Here is a 20449-nt window from a genome sequence, read left to right on the forward strand (position 1 = left end):
ACTTAACATTTTTAGGAGGGGATGCACACAATACATTTACTCTATTGTTGTTTATACAGGTTTTAGGTGGTGAACAAATAGAGGGTTGATGTAGAAAATGAAGCACATTGTTGATGTGGAAAATGAAGCACATTCTAGTTTTGTAGAGGATGTTTGATGATGGTGTAGGGGGATGAAGCCAATTTCTTGAGGGGATTAGGAGAATAACTCATTCTGTTTTTGTTACAAGTTAGAAATGGTATAAATCGCGATGGGTGATGTGGTTATTGAAGCAAATTGTCTAGTTTTTAAGGATGAGAGAGTCATGGTGGTGTTGCGGGCTGAAGCAAGGTTTGATGAGGGGGCAAGTTTTATTTTCATTATGATGATTGATGATGGCGGTGAGAATTGAAGCATGTTTCCCATGAAGAGAGGATAAGGGAAGATGGTGCGACGGCCGAAGTATATCTTGAGGAGTACACCTAATTTGTTGTTGTTTTTTACAGGCCCTTGATGGTAATCAATGAGATGTTGGATGGGATTGAATGAATCAGTTTTTTCTGTGATAAGGATGAATGAAGATGGTGGGGGGGTCAAAGCAGACTATCATGAGTGGGTGAGGAAACTTTTAGACTAATTGTTGTTGTTAATACAGGATTTTCATGTACATTGGCAAGTTGCTTAGCGACGAGATGGTTGATGTGGATTGAATGAAGAAATTTTTTGTGATAAGCATTAGTGAAGATGGTGGGGGAGTCGAAGCCAACTATGATGAGTGGGTGAGGAAAGTTTTAAACTAATTTTGTGTTGTTAATACAGGATTTTCGTGGACATTGTCAAGATGATAATCGATGAGATGGCTTATGTGGATTGAATGAAGAATTTTTATGAGATAAGGATGAGTGAAGATGGTGGGGGGGTCGAAGCCGACTATCATGAGGGGGTGAGGAAATTTTTACACTAATTTATGTTGATTATGCAAGATTTTTAGTGGACATTGGCAAGATGCTAATTGCCGAGATGGTTCATGTGGACTGAATGAAGAATTTTTTCTGTGATAAGGATGAGTGAAGATGGTGGGGGGGTCGAAGCCGACTATCATGAGTGGGTGAGGAAATCTTTAGACTAATTTCTTGTTGTTAATACAGGATTTTTGTGGACATTGGCAACATGCCAAGATGGTATACAAAGAGTCTGACAAATCATCCCTACATGAACTCACCAAAGAAATTTGAAGAAATGTGTATATTGGGAGAGTAAGTTGATCAAGACGGTCATATTGGTCTACGGGGTTGTTTACCTCAATTTTCTCATGCTGATGAACAATATATAGGACTACGGTGGAGGAGATGTATAGTCTTGATGGTCGTGGAGATGAAGGAGATGGTAGTTGTCGACATGGGTCCAAGGTGGCCCACCACATTTTTATTCCAACATGGAGAATAGGTTAAAGCAAAGCAAAGCAAAATTGTTTGCATTGGTGAACAGGAGGTCATGGTCATATTTGAATGGAGGACAAACTTCTATGTTCATTACATGTAAAATGTCTCATGGTATTCCTTTTTAGTCTTTCACTTCCCTTAGTTGTGGTTTTCAAAGGTCATCATGACTACAACCATTGTAATATTTTTAGTCTAGTCATTTCGTCGTGTAAGCAGAATTCTACTAATGAAGAATATCTTCTTTTGGAGAAAAAAACGAGAAACTACTTTGAGCATGATTTGCACATACTACCCTTAGTATTATGGACAAACAAAATAAGTTAACCATATCATTTAGAATATGCTTAGATTATATGTTGCTAAGAAGCCTACCAAATGGGAACAATATCTTCCTAATATGGAATTTGCTTATAATAGCTCAAAGCATACTTCAACTAGATTTGGTCATTTTATGTGGATGTATAATTTCTGATCACATTCCCGATTGATGGCAATTTAAAGTACACAGGATTTGCTTATAGCTCGAGACAACACAAAAACAACATTTGCAACCCCTTATATTACTCCTTGGACATAGAGTCTTTTACATGTGCGTCATGACTCTACAAAGTTGTTGGGTAATTGTGTTAAATTAGTTCCACATTTTTATGGACCTTTCACGATCCTCAAGCGTATTGGTTCAGTTTCGTATTGCCTCGACCTTCCAACTAACATCAAAGTCCATTCATGTTAGTTGTCTCAATGAGTTCATAGGTTATGGTGATTTCTATTAAAACTTTGGTTACTTTTGAGGATTTGGCACATACACCTCACACTAAAAAGAATTCTCAATTCGAAAATGAAATGATTTACAATCTAAGTATATTCGACAGTTGAAAATTACTGGATAGATAGTTCTATCCAACATGTTACATAAGGGAGAGAAGACCCTCTCTTCCTTATTTTTCTTAGTATTGCTTTAAATTAATTTAGATTCTCACACCTATAGGGATTCCTTAGCAATATTTGGTTGGTAATCCATGTATAACAATGACAATACTCCACTGACTTCATGCGAGTTAAGACTTGTCAACTCCCTCTTGGCTAGTGCAACGCACGCATGGTTTGAATTACTTATGACAAGACATCAACTTTTGGAAATATTCTCATCCACTTGAACATGACCAATAATGATCCACAAACTTGGAAGTGACATCAATTAGGATAACATCAAAATTTTCTTGGTAAGCATAACGAAGCCAGTCAACCTTGGTGAGCCAATTAGCCAAGTTCCACAATGTGATAATATGCGCAATGTTGACATATGCATTAGAGTTTCATAATTGGCTTCATGAAATTATCCTCGACAAAGCTAGAATATTCTATAGCAAATGTCAACCCTGAATATTGGTCTCAATATAAAGCAAGAATGACTATTCATCGTATCCAACCTTATCTCATTACCAATATGAGTAGTAACACTCATAAAGCCCTTACACTACTTTGCACTCAATCTCGCAAGTTAGGTATTGAAGTTGCATCATGGTATGAAAATGTAACTAATTTGAAGACATGCAAAGTATGCAATCAAGGCATGGTAGAGGATGAATGTCACTTGCTCTTCACACGCTTGACATATAGTGCAATTCGTTCAAGATATGCTAACATACTAAGAGGGAGTGATAACTTAAGTGCCATACTCAAGACACCACCGAGAAGGTTGAGCTCATATGTGTATGCTTTATTTACACATAGAGACTTTGTGCTTCAATGTATGAATGCCCCTTCCTAGGAAGGAGATACATAACAAGAACACATGTATACTCTAGTCCCATAGGTCAAAATTGGCCTCTTTTTGGACGATAAAAATTCTAATTCTATCGAGGCACCAAAACTAGATAACAAATTTCATGCTCTTCATACCAAAAATCAACATCAATGAAGCAATTATCCAAGTTGTACAATGTCACAATTGGCAACATAGATTTCACCAAGAACAAACCTTACAGTCAATATGTAGTTAGGGCATCAAAGTTCAATCAACTAGTATGTATAATGCGACAACAATTGGGATGACCAAGCTCTCCTAAGGTAGCTCTTGTGAAGGTTTCAGAACATAAAAATTATCTTACTCAACACACCCAAACCAGAACTACTTCTAGCTGAATCTAATCTATGCTCCAACATGATTTGATTGTATTGAAAATTTTCATTGCTCTAACTTATCTATACAACCAGGTGTATAGATATGTCACTCTTAAGTGATGTATGCAACTGCCCATTGACTCAACACCATCTTTATACTAACTACGCTCAAGGATCAATTGTTATTTATCAATAAATTCTCTTAATTAAATGCTTCTCACAAAAACAGTTTGTGATCCAATGTAACAAAAATGAAAACGAAAAACATTCTCAAGCCAAACATCAACTGGGGTACCATTCAAATCAAAATCTTTTGAATCATGTTACCAAGAGAACGATTCCCTAACAGTTTGTGATTCAATGTAACAAAAATGAAAACGAAAAACATTCTCAAGCCAAACATCAACTGGGGTACCATTCTCTTAACTAAGTGCTTCTCACAAAAACAGTTTGTGATCCAATGTAGCAAAAATGAATACGAGAAACATTCTCAAGCCAAACATCAACTGGGGTACCATTGAAATCAAAATCTTTGGGATCATGTTACCAAGAGAACGATTGCCAAACTGTCTTCAAAACGCAAATCAAAATTTTAATCGCAATATCAAAATATCAAACCTTATATGTGATAATCTGGTTTCACAGATACCTTCTTGGAATAGATGTCTACAGAATTATAATTATACACACGCTAATCAAAATGAAAATTTTGGTTTGAACAGCCAGGAGAAAGTTGTGACAATCATAACAGAATACTGTTGACCATGTGAGATGAAGGAAGCTCTACTGACATTTTACAATATATAGTTGCTTGGACCCCAAAATGAATTCATTATGTGCATACTAGAAACAAAATGTAGATTTTCCAGGTATGCATACAAGCAGGAACTGCTGAAACAACAATATGGAAAACTATGTTCACAAATAGTTTATTATGAGAATGTAAAGAGTTCATTCAAATATGCACACTGTAATGTGTTTACTTCAATTGGGTAGCTTATAAATTACCCAACAAAAAACTCTATATACATGGTTATTTCTCTCTATATTTCTATATCCTTTGCATTACCTGTAGCTTGTGAAGGAGGGCTTCACGGAATAACGGGGTGTTGCTGGCTAAATTGGATTGATAATGTCGTTCTTATTTATTCCAAGTCTGAGATGCTCTGCAATCAATCAGTAGTTACATGCGTTTGTTCATTTTCTGTATCGATACTCTTTATCTTAATTTACAGCTGTGAGAGGAGACCTGTTGTCCTTATCTTTATCCCTAAGCAGAGAAGAATCAGCAAAACTAGGTGTTTTTGACTCTTTGACAATCCCAATCTTTTGAGCTCGAGAAGAATCTATCATTTCAAACCTCAAATCCTGCCGCTCTTCACTGCTTGACTCCTCTATAGCTCCTCTTTGGTCTTCTTCCACACCTTCAGAAGACAAGAAGGTACTACTACTTTTAGCCTCTCTCTCCTTGAATTCCTGAGACATTTCCTCAATGTTCGGAGCTCTCAGAGCTTCAATGGATTCTTCATCAGCTATATCAATAGATTTCTTTGTCGGTGTCAATCCTGTTGGTTGATCCTCCTGAAATCAATTTTATCGACTCATGTCAAAAATATCTTGTCTTGTTGAACCTTTAATATTTAAAGATATTTAAAACCTAAACCCTATACGCATCACTCATACATCTTTGAAATTTTATGAACCTTACTTCCTAATCCTTTTAACACATTGGAGCTGTCAGATATGAAAGAGTGGCTAAAACTTCAATCATACACACTAAACAAACTTTCATATTTAAAATTTTTATTTTTGAAGATCCCTAAATCCTAAACATCGTTCTAAGATTTGAGTTTTGTCTCTTTAAATGTTAAGAAGAGATTATTTACCATATAATCATTATTGAAACAGCTATCTGACTGATATTTGATGTCTGACACTCCAGTTTTATGGCAGGCATCAAGTTCTTGGGCAGCTTGAGATTTACAATCTATTATAGCTAACATAGATGATGCGGCTTGTTCATCTATCTTTAAGCAATCTGTAGACAAAATTTCAATACACAAATGCATCAGAAAGCAGCGTTGCGGTTAAATGCATGACAAAAATATCTAAGGATATCAATCTGAGTTTACCATTCATAGATTCTAGAATTGCATCATTTCCAGATTGGAAATCAGCTTGTATTGAATCGCTCAACTCCTCCAATCTTGACAATAGAAGAGCATTCCCATAAACTCCTTGCCTGTACACAAATACAAATTTAGAATATTGTACAGTGTCTCCACAAGATTTAGATGCAAATTTACCCATACAAGCTTCATATAACTAGCTCTGGTATACTTAATGCTTACTTGACTATCAGATCTATTCCAAGATGATTATCTTTTTCTAGCTGTTGAATGGACTCTTGTGTATGCTTCCAGCATCCTCTGTTTTCACTTGTTTTTTCTTTACTGTATGTTTCCAAATAACAAATCAGCAATTTTCCAAATCTTCAAGCTGGGAAATACACTATATATTTGAAAAATATAATCAATACCAATATTCAACATTTCCTATCAAGCACACTTGGCTTGACATCAAATTGCTGGAAATTTCCACAAAGTGATCTTCTGAATTCTTAATGTGAGCATCCCACAAACTATGAGTTCCTGCGCTTGCATCACAAATATCTTGGAGGTCTTGCTTCAAGGAATCAGATTTTCTCGAAGTAGATTCCCTAATCTCTTTGATTTTTGAGTTTATCTATAAAAGGAAGAGTAACAGTAGGTATGAAACACACAGAAATGGATAAGAAGCACAATATGTATACAACCAAACCAGATAATTTACCATCGCTGACTTCCGTGAGGATGCTGCAATGACCATTTCAGTGACCTTTTCAATCAACATAACCTCCTCTTGTCTTGCGATTTCCTGAATTATAAATGCGAATTGAGAAAAATGGATAGCAAAAGCAGATATTATGGTTCACTTCAGAAAATTGTAGTTTGTCTAACCTGGTAGGTTTGTTCGAGATCACTAAGACTCCCGCATAAGTATTTGTGATGCTGTGCAACAGATCCACTCACTTTATTGATGTTCTCTTCTTGCCCATCAAAGAAAGCTATCAACTTCTTTGACATCTCTTTTGAAGCGTCAATGCTTAATTGTGCTTTCTGCATAGAATATATTTGAAAACAGTTAAGGAAGTCCATGATGTATACCACCTGTTGTGATGAAGCACTGGGTTTTACCTCCTTTTGCTGGCAGATCAACAAAGATATGCCATCTTGTTGACTAGTAAACATGGTTTCAAGATCATGAAACAGTCCTTCAGCTTCCGCAACAGAAGCTGCAAGAATCTGTCCAATACAAAGAGATAGATTGTTAAAATCTTTCATAACTAATATAAATCATTGCAAATGCAAATAGGATGCGTTTACCACCTCCTCCAGGGCTGAACCACGAGCAGATATGTTGGAGTTAACTTTCTCAAAGATGGAGGTTGAGTCTTTCTCATGTGAATGTGCCAACTCACTAATGCTCTTAAGCCCAGAGGAGAATGAGTCCTTTATGGTCATTGTTCTCTGCCTGAGTGTGTCAATCAGCTAAGAAAGGAAATATGTTTCATTTATTACTCAGTAATAAGCATAACATAGCAGCGAATATCACATTAAATACTCGTAACCATATTAATTGCTACCTCAATTTTTGTGCTCATAAAAGATGCAACTTGTTCTTGCATTTGATGAAGATACTGCTGCTGTTGTTCAATTGAAACAGTTACTGACTCATGCAATGTTTTCAATTTCCTACTCAGATTTTCATGAAAAGCCTGCAATATTTGTTGATTTTCGATCTCCACTTGGGTTTTCCGACCTAAATAGTTTGATTATATTAATTCCTTGAATCAGAAAAGTTTTCAAATGGTACATGTGTCAGACACACATACCAATCTTGGAATAGAGCCCTTCCATCTCAGAAGCACAGTTTTTTAATTGAAATTGAAGACTCCCAGCTTGTTTAACCAGAGCATCCTCTGAATGGTGGCAACATTAAGAAAATAATTTACGGAGAAATTTAATTCTATAAACAATTTTAGGTGGATAAATATGCAACATACCTGACTGCTGGTACTTGGAAATTATAAATTGCTGCTCTTTGATATTGTATTGATATTGGTTTATTTGATTCTTTGCTTCATTCAACTCATTTTGTGTTTCAAGAAGTAATCTCTACATTAAAAAAGAAGGAATTAAATAGAAACGTCAAGGTTAATATCATATGAGTTACCTTTGAACAATTTCATCAGTGCAGACGATACCTGACTCTCATTGAGCTTATCATTTAAGTCCTCGCATCGGCTTTGCTCATTATCAAGTGATTCTTGCAAAGAATCCATTAGCTAAACAACAAATTGAAGAAATAAATTAATTATTTCCAACATTTCTTAGGAGGCCATAATTGTGTTATACCAAGAATGCCTTACCTTATTTTTTGTTTCAATCTCAAACTCCATGGATTCAATCTTTTCAGACATAGCCTAAAAGCATGCCAGCATTTTTTGAAATTAAAACCATGTAGCAACATTAAAGCAATATTATCTTAGCAGGCACACTTAATAATTATGTGCTATACCTTTTTCTCAGCTTCTTCTTGAAGGTACCGCTCCCGAGGTAGGTATACACCATTCTTTTCACGTGCAGCATTTATCTCTATAACAAATAAAAGTAAAATATTAGCAACATGGTCCTAACCATCATCACTGTCAGGCATGAACTATTACAAAATCTCACCTGCTTTAAGTTTTTCTTGCAGATTTCATCATTTTTTGATTAACCTGGTGCAGAAAGAATCTTATCACTCTTGTCATTCGAGTACATGATTTTGTATCAACCTAACATTAGGCAAATTTACCTCTGGTTTATTCTTAATGTTCTTTGCTCTATGTGCATAATCAAGGGTACTAAGGGTCTCCTCTAAACACAACACAGAGGGTGAAATAGTTGCAATAACGCAGGTCTTAGTCTTCCCTCCTAATGAATCTCTCAGAAGTCTTGTGAGCTTACTATCCCTGCATGAAAATTTGTAATATTTCATCAGATGTTTCATAAAAATTTTAGCAGAACGGCTTCTTTCGTGTATGTCATAAGTGGCAGAGTATTTTACACACATACCTATATGGTATGTGACCTAGATGTTCGACCAACGCTGTGATAACTCGACCAAGAGTCAGTAAACTTTTGTTGATCTCTCCAGCTTCTCTTGCTCGACTCTGTTGTGGCAATAAGCCTTCTCTTTAGTGATTGTAGATTAAATGTAAAAACCCAATTATACTTGGTTTGTTATTTAAATTTAAGACTATGTTTGTTATGTTACAATGATAATACACACACATCTCTTGCGCCGGAGCGGGAGATGTTCTCTGACCCCGCTAAGTCAACCAGGTTAAGCTTTCCACATTTCAAAAGCTCTTCGCCCTCGGGGGTTGCTTCCTTGATATGTATTGTGATTGAAAAGATTGAATGGGAACGGCTGAACATCAATATAAGAAGTTGGTTCATAAGTTTTCGAGGAAATGCATGCAATGGAACAAATGCAAGGACTGTAGAAAACATGATAAAGACCTATTCGAAAATTGTATTAACCATGATAGAGATCATTCCCAGAATTTGTGATGACCTTTAGAGAGACCAATTCCAGAGGCTATGAATCATTGATCAAACTGGTGACCAATTTGCAAAGACTATTAATCATTAATCTATGAAAGAGAACCGGTGATACCTACCTGCTTTGCTTGTTCAGCAATGTCTCCGCAGTTCTACGCTTTGCAGAACCTCGGTCAAGAAGGCTATAAATTTCAGTCGCACTGTAAACAATCTCTTCTTCCAGACCTCTTACCAACACCCCACCTTTACCATCCTCCATCAAAGCAATGGGTTTCTTCTGTTTATCATCTAGTATCGACCTGTTCATCAGGTCTTCAGGGGCCAAGAGATCAGTTATTTCTTCATTGTAAAGCTCCAGAAACGTGACTTTCATACTGTACTCTGCATTCTGTGCTTCCAAAGTATCTACTATCTGCTGTACTGCGCGTGGTATGACTCCTGCATCCACTGGCATTTCTGCATCCTAAACGAATGAGCATGCATGAGTGTTTAGATGGAGGTGGGGAAAAAAGGTTTGTTTGAACAAAGGGGAATGAAATAGCTATTCTAGATAAAGGGAGAAAACTAAGCAAGTGATTTTCCTCCATGTCCTTCCATGATAAATGTCTATGAAATGCATACGTAAACAATTGTTTCCTTTTCATTTATTTCCACCACGTTGTATGGCTATGAATAGATAGATAGAATTGAAGTATCTAGTTTTGCTGATGAAACGAAAAAAAATAGTGATTCTTGGATATGATTTTTTTCCTGTCCCTTCATAGTAAATGTATAAAAAGAACTAATGAGAAAAGAGCGAAATTTAAAATGCGCGGATGGAACCTTTGTTTTCTTCCCATTGCCTTCCATGGTGAATGTTTTCCCCGTTCCCGTCTGTCCATAAGCGAAAATTGTACAGTTGAATCCTTCCAGAACTTCGTTTACAATAGGAACTATGGCTTGATCATATAGATCTTGTTGCCGAGCTTGAGGTCCAAAAACCTGAAGTAAAGCAAAGCATATCCGAGAAAGAGAGATTCAAACATCTCTCTGTCTTATATCCGTGTATCTGTGTATATCTGGAAAGAGGGACAAACAAAATGCAGATTTTTTTTTCTGACCTTATCGAACGTGAAGGTGCGATCAATTTGTTTGGAAGCTATACTTTGGCTAACCGTGACTTCTCTGCGATGATCGTTGCAGGAAATGACCTGAGGAGCATTTGTTCGTAGTTCTTCGTCGTTGAACGGTCTGTTGAGACAAAAGTTCGAAATCCAAAATGATCGGATTCGAAAAGAATAGAGAGATGGAGAACGGACAGGAGTATTCAAGTGATTTTTATGGAGTGTTTTTACCTGCATCGGAGAAGGACCTGAACATTCACGCCTTTGTCTTTGTCTTTGTCTTTGGAGTCGACGGATCGAGGTCCCATGGCGGAAGCTGGGCTAGTGGGAAAGAGGACGGTAGGAGGGGGGGCCATTGGAGTAGAAGAAGAAGACTATACAGGCGCACCAAAAGAAGAGAAGCTTCGAAGAAGAAGAAGAAGAAGCAGCTTCAGCAGAGAACAAAGGGAGAGAGAGAGAGAGAGAGAGAGAGAGAGAGAGAGAGAGAGAGAGAGAGAGAATCAATACACTTGAGCTGCGGCAGCGGCAGCAGAAGAAAAGAAGATCCTGCAGAGAACAATAAAAAGGAAGAAACGGGAAGGAAAAGGAAGAAGAGGCGGCAGAAGGAGAAGAAGAAGGAAGGAAGGAAGGAAGGAAGGAAGGAAGCTTCTGCAGAAGAAGCGGGAGCGATGGCGAAAGAAGAAGCAAAGAACAGACAGACAGACAGACAGAAAGAGAGAGAAGATTTGAAATTGAAGAGGAGGAGGAGGAGGAGGAGGAATCGGACCGTTTTCATAAATAAATTTGGGGGTTTCAAAAAAAGGAATGGAAAAAGGAAAAGGAAAAGGAAAGAAGAAGCAAGAAGAAGATTTTAGACAAAAAAGATTAAAAAAGAGCAGATTAGATTAGATTAGATCGGGGATTTGGATTAGATCAGATGAGATTAGATTGGATTAGATGAGATTAGATTTGGATTAGATCAAATGAGATTAGATTTGGATTAGATCCGATGAGATTAGATTTGGATTAGATGAGATTAGATTAGTGCATTACGTTTTTTGTTTTAGTGTCCGTAGTGAAGTGATTTATTTACACCCGGGCGTAACACAACAAATATGCTGAGACACAAAACGGAAATCCGATCCGCAACGCAACACACGATTTGCGTGGAAAATCCCAAATCAGGGGAAAAGAACCACGGGTGCCCTTCGGTCACCAAAACTTCACTGTAATCGGAGAGGATACAACTAGGTATATAGCAAGAGCTCCCCCTTTATTTAGCTCATTGTAGGAGTCACCAAGAGCTTTGATAATCGGAGAGGATACAACTAGGTGATGGTGTTGCTTGAATTCTTGAGCGTCTAAAACCACAACTAGGGGTTCGACGGTCCACAACCACAAACACCTTTTTGTTTGTCCCTCTGTGTTTTCTTCCTATTCACTCATACACTCTCTGTCTCTCACTCTTTTCTCCTGCACTCACACTCTCTGTGTTTCCTTGCTTCCTCTCACACTCAGCCCCAACATTGTGTGTCTCACACAGCCCATGCTATTAGAGCTCTCGCACTCTCTCGGTGCTTCTTTGATTTGTGTTCTCTCTCTCTCTATTCTCTCTTCCTCTCACGCACTCACTGTTCACTATATTCTTCTTTCGTGCGCAAGTAATAATCTTACACATAAAACCTACATACATACATACATATATGTATGTATGTATGTATTCGACCATTCGGCCGATTTCGACCAGCCAACTCTCGTTCGGCTTCTCGGCCGATTGGTTAAAGGCCGAGCGAGAAAGTTCCTGCCTTCGGCTTTTCAGCCGTCTCCCCCATCAGGAGGGACGTGCTTCCATAACAAACTCCCCCTTCACTCCTATATGGGGGGAGTCAACCGGACCAAATTTTCACCAACAAGCGATGAGTTTTTCCATAGATAAAATTTTAGTAAGCATGTCTGATCCATTATCATTGGTATGGATCTTCGCTAAAACAACCTCATTTTTATCCACTCTCTCTCGTAACCAATGATACCTTCTTTGAATGTGTTTTGTATGAGAGTGATAGGCAGCGTTCTTGGCCATGTGGATGACACTCTAATTATCGCAATGAAGTAGGAAATTTTCTTGCTTCATTCCTAATTCACTTAGAAAATCCCTCATCTAAATCTATTATTTCCCGACCTCCATTGTTGCCATGTACTCAACCTCTGTGATCGAAAAAGCCACAACCTTTTGCAATCTTGATTGTCATGACACAGCCCCCCCCTGCTTGTTGACTGTTCCAATAGCAAATGCAATGTCCGGGCTTGTGTAGAAAGAAAGAAAGATATATTAACGTCTTCTAAGGCCAAAATTGGCCCATGAGACAAATGGTTTACAACAAAAAATGGGATATTGATCCATTTCATCGAAAGTAAAAAATAAAAATAAAATTAGAGTTTTAAGCTAAATAGTTCTAGTAAAATAACAAACATGTTCTACAATGAAAATGATGTTATACTAGGCCTAATTTCATTTCTATCCAAGTCCTTCTCGAATGTCATCTGAGCCTTATCTTGCTCAATTTTCGGGCATTGACCTGAATTTAGCTTACAGTTCACCAGCAATGGAGATCCAACAAATTTTGCATTGTACATGTTAAACCTTTGCAAAACTTTCGTCACATATTTCTCTTGTGACAGTCATAACATGTTTTTAGTCTTGTCCTGGACTATATGCATTCCCAAATATATGTTTTGCCAAACCTAAATCCTTCATGGCAAAGGATTTGCTTAAGGCCTTCTTCAAGCTAGCAATCTTCTTAGCATTCTGTCCAACAATTAACATATCATCTACATACAACAAGAGAATCAGAAAATCACCTTCATCATACCTTTTCACATATACACAATGATCGGCTTGTGCATTGTGTTTCTTCGGCATGAAGGATTCAAAAAATTTATAGCATTGTCGAGGAGCTTGCTTCAACCCATACAAGCTCTTCCTCAATCTACATACAAGATTCTCTTTTCCTTTCACCTCAAAGCCCTCCAACTGCTGCATATAGATTTCCTCTTCCAACTTTCCATGCAAAAATGTTGTTTTTACATCCAACTGTTCAATCTCCAAGTTCATAATGGTAGCCATGCTCGAAACAAGTTTGGATGGAAGTCATCTTGACTATTGAGCAAAAATCTCATCAAAATCAACACCTTTTTTTCTTGAAAACCCTTCACTACAATACGAGCCTTATACCTAGGTATACTCTCATCTTCTCTAGTCTTTAATTTGTAGACCCATTTGTTTCTTAGTGCCTTCTTTCCATCAAGCAGCTCCATTAGCTCATAGGTGTGGCTCTCATGCAAGGAATCCATTTCCTCTTGCATGACACTATACCACTTGTCCTTGTGTACATCAATCATGGTTTCTTCATAGCATTTTGGTTCCCCTTCATCAATCAAGAGATCATATTGACTGGTTGGATACCGAGAGGAGGCATTCCTTTGTCTTAGTGAATATCTTATTCCTTCAACAACTGACTTAGATTCGGTTTCTTCTGTCAACTCATCTTCCAACTAAGATTCATGTGCATCAGCCTATTGTTGTGTACCAACCAACTCAGATTCGGCTTCATCAACCCATTGTTGTCTACCGGCTGGTTGTGCGAAAGGGGGATCGACTAGTGCTGAGTCCATAACAGTAGTTGACTAGGAAGACGACACTAGTTTTTGATGTCTCCAGTCTTCAATCATGTTGTCTTCCATGAATACAATATCATGGCTCCTTACCACCTTCTTATCAAGAAGATCCCACTGCCTGTACCTGAACTCATCTTCTGAGTACCCCAAGAATATGCAAGGCTTAGACTTGTTGTCCAGCTTTGACCTCTGAACTTTTGCAACATGCATATAAGTTAAGCATCAGAACACCCTAAAAAGTGTTGGTAAGACACACTTCTTCCTTTCCACACCCTCTATGGGACATCACCCTTTAGAGGCACTGAGGGAGACTTGTTTATAAGGTAAACAACCGTCAACATTGCCTCAACCCAATATGACTTTGGCAATTTAGCATGCGACAACATGCTTCTTACCCTTTCCATTATGGTCCGATTCATTCTCTATGTTAGACCATTCAGCTCAGGTGTCTTCGGCAATGTATACTCAAGTTTGATGCCTTGAGTCTTGCGATACATATTGAATTGGCCTCTATACTCACCATCGTTATCTGTTCGGACAACTTTCAACTTTTGTCCAGATTCTCTTTCTGCCCTCCCATGAAACTCTTGAAAGACTGACAACACTTGGTCTTTAGACTTTAGCACGAAAGCCCACAACTTTCTGCTGAAGTCATCAATAAAAGTCACGACGCATTGTCCACCACGATGCGATGGAACATCCACATAACACACATATGTGTGGACCAGTTCTATGGCACATTCTCTTCTCATCGGAGGCCTAGAGTGAAAGGCACATCTGTTTTGCTTTCCAGCCAAGCAGTCTACACATTTTTCAAGATGTATTCCTTTCACTTCTGTTAAGACAAGGATATGCATTCCCCTTTCGCTCATGTGGCCAAGCCTTTTATGACACAACTCACCATCTAAGTCGGTCACCACATTAGCCTCATCTCGGCACAATTTTGCATGCATTGCATACAATGTGTTCTGCTTTTGTGTTTGAGCCACAATCAAACTCCCCTTACAAAACTTCCATGTGCCATTATGAAAACTACTGTTGTAGCCTTCATTGTCCAACCGTCCAGCCGACATCAAATTCAATTTGACATCTAGAACGTGGCGCACATCCTTTAACATTGACTGCAACCAATATATGTTAACAAGCACACATTTCCTATGCCCACAATCTTGCATTCATCGTTGTTTCCCATCCTTATATAGCCATAATCACCGGATGTGTACGATGAGAAACATTCTCTTTTGGGAGTTAGGTGAAATGATGCACCAGAATCAACTACCCAATATCACTCAACATGTGCAACATTCACACTAGCTTGTTCACAAATAAATAGCATTTCTTCCTCACTGGTTGCAATGACTGAAGGTGTTTTATCATCTGTAAAATTTTTGGGTTCAACATCATCAACCATGCCTTTGTCCTTCTGAAGGTGTCGACAATTCTTTTGACAATGACCAGGTTTCCCGCAATAGAACCATGTGGGTCTTCCTCTAGAATTTGACTTGGCAAAAGACTTATCTCTATTTTCAGGACTTCTATGTTTGCTTCTTCTTCTACCAAGGTCTTGTGCCACATTCGCTTCTAATTGAGACAAGGAACTTTTATCCTTTCTTCTTGTCTCTTCGTTCAAAATGCTTGTTTTCAGTACTTGTAAAGACAAGTTCTCTTCTTTACAAGAGGCACTAAATGACTCTATTAGGTTCTCCCAACTATCTGTGTTACGGGCATGATCATTTAATATCCCGCGGTGAGAATTTACCGTAGTATTCTATACACGTGGATAAGTGTGAGGGTTAATCGAGAGTGTAAAGAAGGGGAAGATTACTTTTAATCCTCGGGATTGAGACAACCCATTAGGTAAGGTGTGAACTTGCCCGGGGGCCTTGGGTATCGCTATAAATAAGAGGCCTAGCTACCCTCATTTGATCATCTTTTGACTACATCGAGACTCTGCTCTTGTGGTGGGTCAACTCTTGTAGCGAGCGCGTTAGCACCAGGTACAACTCGACGCCACGGCGGTGGTATGGGACGCCAATCGAGGCTCGAGTCCGTCTCGATCCCTTCGCTCGGGGGTGGTCGGGTGGATCGACACCCTTCATTCTCTTTCTCCTTTCTATCTATCATTAGTTTATCCTTATCTTAAGCTTACTTTAGTACCTAGATCTCTAATAATTTGGTAGAGTACATAGTAGTAACAGGGCCTGCATAACATCATCTAATGGGAACTTCACTGATGCTAATTGGTTTACTAGTCCCATGAAAGCATTTATGTGCACCACAATGCTATCGCCATCTGTGTACTTTAGTCTCACTATTTTCCTCATCATGGAAGTTTTGTTTAGGGCGTTTTTCCTTTCATACACAACAAAGAGTTTATGCCACAACTCGTGGGCATTTGTATCACTTACTACATGTTGTAGGATACTTATGTCTACACATTGTCTTATGGTTGCTACAACCTTTTTCTTTAGGATTTTCCACTCAACTCTAGTACTCCTATTGGTATATCTTTCTTATCTATTGGCTCATACAGGTCTTTAACTATTAGAAGATCCTCCATCTTGATAGTTATGGGAGTTTAAAACTATCATCCCTGGAAATCCACTCATATTTCCTTCCATCTAGGACCTAGTGCTATGATACTAGATTGAAGTGATTTACACTAAGACGTAAACAACAAATATGCTGGGAGTTTAGAACTATCATCCCTGGAAATCCACTCATATTTCCTTCCATCTAGGACCTAGTGCTATGATACTAGATTGAAGTGATTTACACTAAGACGTAAACAACAAATATGCTGAGACACAAAACAAAAATCAAGCAATACACGATTTACGTGAAAAATCCCAAATTTGGGAAAAAAAACCATGGGTGCCCTTCGGTCACCAATACTTCACTATAATAAGAGAGGATGCAACTAGGTAGTAAGAGCTCCCCTTAGCTCACTATAGGAGTCACCGAGAGCTTTGATAATACCACAACCTTGATGAAAAAACAACACTTCCAAAGAGAAACAAGAAGAGGGTTTGGAACGACTAAACATGCGTAGGTGATGGTGTTGCTTGAACTCTTGATTGAGTGTCTGAAACCACAACTAGGGTTTCGACAGTCCACTGCCACAAACACCTTTTTGTTTGTCCCTCTGTGTTTTCTTCCTATTCACTCACACACACTCTGTCTCTCACTCTTTTCTCCTGCAACTCAGACTCTCTGTGTTTCTTTGCCTCCTCTCACACTTAGCCCAACAGTGTAGTGTGCCTCTCGCACAACCCACGGTATCAAAGCTCTCGCACTCTCTCAGCTTTGCTCTCTCTCTCTCTCTCTCTCTCTCTCTGTTCTCTCTTCTTCTCACATGCTCATCGTTCACTATATTCTTCTTTTGTGCGCAGATAATAATCTTACACATAAAACCTAACTTTATATGTGTGTGTGTGTGTGTGTGTGTGTGTATGTATATGTATATATGTATGTATTTGACCATTCAGTCGAGTCTCATTCAGCCAATTTCGACCAGCCGACTCTCGTTTGGCTTCTCGTCCAATTTCAGCCAACCGACTCCCATTCGGCCTCTCAATCGATTTTGGCAAGCTAACTCTCATTTGGCCTATCGGCCGATTTTTGGCTTTTCAGCCGTCTCCCCCATCAGTAGGGACAAGCTTCCATATAATGGTTGCATTGATGGCCCACAATGTGTATGCGAACATATGTTTATATGTCCACCCATGAAGATCCTATGGTTGGTTGGGTGTGTATGTGTACTACTACCACTAGTAACACTACTTCAGTTGAGGGTTGGGGGGTCGTCTCCACGTGTCCATATCTTGCTCACTCTTTGTATGACTCCACCCGAAATAACATCACCCCCCTTCGGTTTTGTTCTTGTACATGACTCACGAGCGAACCATCATGCACACAAACGAGTGTGTGTCGGTCCCGTAACCAAGTTTTTGGTATACATCTGTCCCTTAGACTGCCTATGACATTGTTTAAATGTCAATCGGATACATGCTTGTGCATAAGTTGTGAAACTTCCAGGTCCACTTTCTTTTTTGCACAATTGAACAACATGGAGTCATCATTGCACTCCTTCCATCCAACATCAAGATCGTGTCCTAGTTCTAGGCACTCATATATATGTGTATGCATATATCTTTATATAGGTTGGGTTATCTATATGTTATCTACAACCCAATGTTCACAAATAAAAGTGCATCCAATTCCTTGTGAAATGAATAATTTATGGATTAAAAAACGAACATGTTGGTTTCTTGTGAAATCCTTTACATTTATCGTATTTTTCTTCTAGATTTATTGTCAAATTGCGTGTGGAAATGCATCCAAGGTTCACGACACCATCATCTAAAAGACAAGATGAGATAGAACAAGAGAGTGTCCCTAAAAGAAGGGAAAATGATTATTAAGCATATACTTGTTTGTGAGAAAACAAACTTTTTGAAATAAAAACAAGTAAATCGTTCAATGGTCATCAAAGTATGTGTTCTATATTTTCATAAAACAATATTATTGTTCTTCGAAAGATATCCATCATAAGTCGATCCATGTCTTGAAAGTGAGGAAACTAAGCTTTGATTGATTTGAATTGTGTGGAAATGGCATATGGGTTGTGTTCCATCTCAATCGTGACACGGTCATAGTTGTTTTTATATTTGTATATTGAAATGCCCATGAAAGTTTGCGTAATTAAGGACGTCTATTGGGGATGAGGACTCATAGTGGAATCTCATTGGCTTTTCACGTGGACTTCTCCACACTTGGAGTGTGGAGGTTATGGTATTGCTTACAAATGCAACATTAGGTCTACAACGGGCCAAGCCTCCTGTGGAAAGACAAGAACACAACAATCTCATCACCTCATACGAGAAACATGTTGTTTATTTGGACAATTCTTTATTTGGCTTATAACAACATAAAGTGTGCCTAAGAGACAAGTGGATTGAAATAGAGTTGGATATCAAAATTTTATGATAATAGGGGTAAGAGGGGTTAATGATCAACCATCTTTCCACCGAGCAACACTTCCTATATGTTCATGCATGCTATGCATTTGACTTTGTGACATCTATGCTAACCATTATGCTATTCTATACTCAACAAATTGTAGATAAAGATTCATATGTTGTAACTTATATAGGCAAAAGAATCACATCGTTCATGTTTTGTGATTGTAACCATCCTTTCAACCAAGCATACATCATCGAGTGCTTCGTGTGGTTTTGATATAGACCTTACTCTTTGAAGTATAGAATGCACATATTGCAATCGAAAGGGCTTCATATCAATTAATGTTGTCCCCGAACTCAACACAACCAATTGTTTGACGAAACATCAAGACTTTGCCCTCTTTATTTTTTTCATCAATAAATCATAAAGTTAAGGCTTAGGGCATATGATGTCAATTTTTTATAGGTAGGTTGTAATCAAAGTCGATGATAGAAAGGGGCCACCGGTACAATGTCAAAGAGCATCCACAATGTGCCTACTCTTGTTTCTTCGTGTCAACCCCAATAAGCCTCTTCAAGGCTTCTAAGGGGTGGGGTAAGTCTATCACCCTCGACTATGTAGACAATTTACAAGTTATATTGTTACAAGCAAGCAATATAACACAATTATTGATTTTTAAAAACATTAACCTGAGTCCATAACAATCATGGCAGGTGGGGATAAATGATATTATCGTTCTCGTTAAAATAACTCCCAAACCACGAATGATTGTTGACATCCACCATTTCGAATGAGAAGGTTACTGGGTCTTATAGAGAAGCAATACCACAGGAGCATGGAACGATCGTATGACCACAAAAATTTGAACAAAAGGCCTGCTATTATACATTGTAAGGTGGGGGATAAAAAGCTTGGGATGCCCATTCGCGAGCTGTTGAGAGGGAGTAAGTAAAAGCGGCGAAACATGCCGACAGACCCTCTGGTTGTCCGGGATCAAGCAACGCAAGTGCATCATCCAAGGGGATGTAACCCCTTGAGAGGGAGTAAGCAAACGAGGCGAAACAAGTCGGCGGACAATCACTTTGTCGGGGATCAAGCAATGCAAAGAGCATCATCATCATCCGAGGGAATAATGAGAGCTGGAGGGTGAATATTCGGCTCGAGAAGTAAAGAGAAGATTGAACTGAGTGGCTTGTATCGCCCCGTGCTACCGAGAAAACTCAACTCTTGGATGGGAACTCCTTCCTAACACACACACACACATTACAAGAATAGCAAAACTAGATCCTTTCCCCAACAACATCACCAGAATCCAATCTCTTGCAGTTTTATTAGGTGATCTATCATCAATGTATCAATCAATCAATCTATATAAAGTACAAAAGCTCAAGTGCTCCAATGGTGGTTTAAGGTAGCAGAATAGAGTCTCTGCTAGTATTATTAGGTGATCTATCTGTCTATCCATCTATATACATAAACTACAAAAGCCCAAGTGCTCCAATTGTGGTTTAAGGTTGCAGAATAGAATCTC

General features: G+C 38.4%; 1 pseudogene across 1 annotated transcript; it reads right to left on the reverse strand.

The window, feature by feature from the left end:
• Positions 1 to 4450: 4450 nt before the first annotated feature.
• LOC147856830 (kinesin-like protein KIN-5A) lies at positions 4451 to 10709 on the reverse strand (annotated as a pseudogene). The gene is made up of 23 exons (XR_015530587.1): positions 10531 to 10709; positions 10297 to 10426; positions 10019 to 10177; positions 9316 to 9659; positions 8924 to 9062; positions 8705 to 8802; positions 8445 to 8601; positions 8324 to 8367; positions 8166 to 8242; positions 8017 to 8070; positions 7852 to 7932; positions 7651 to 7762; positions 7480 to 7566; positions 7231 to 7406; positions 6974 to 7135; positions 6782 to 6889; positions 6545 to 6703; positions 6378 to 6461; positions 6085 to 6290; positions 5897 to 5998; positions 5678 to 5787; positions 5432 to 5583; positions 4451 to 5126 (listed from the first exon to the last, which is right to left on the reverse strand). The product of XR_015530587.1 is annotated as a kinesin-like protein KIN-5A (transcript).
• Positions 10710 to 20449: the final 9740 nt, after the last annotated feature.

Source organism: Azolla caroliniana, unplaced genomic scaffold (genome assembly GCF_043228905.1).
Source record: "Azolla caroliniana isolate FFs.n. ecotype wild unplaced genomic scaffold, voAzoCaro1.0.p SCAF_12, whole genome shotgun sequence".
In the NCBI taxonomy this organism is placed as follows: Eukaryota; Viridiplantae; Streptophyta; class Polypodiopsida; order Salviniales; family Salviniaceae; genus Azolla; species Azolla caroliniana.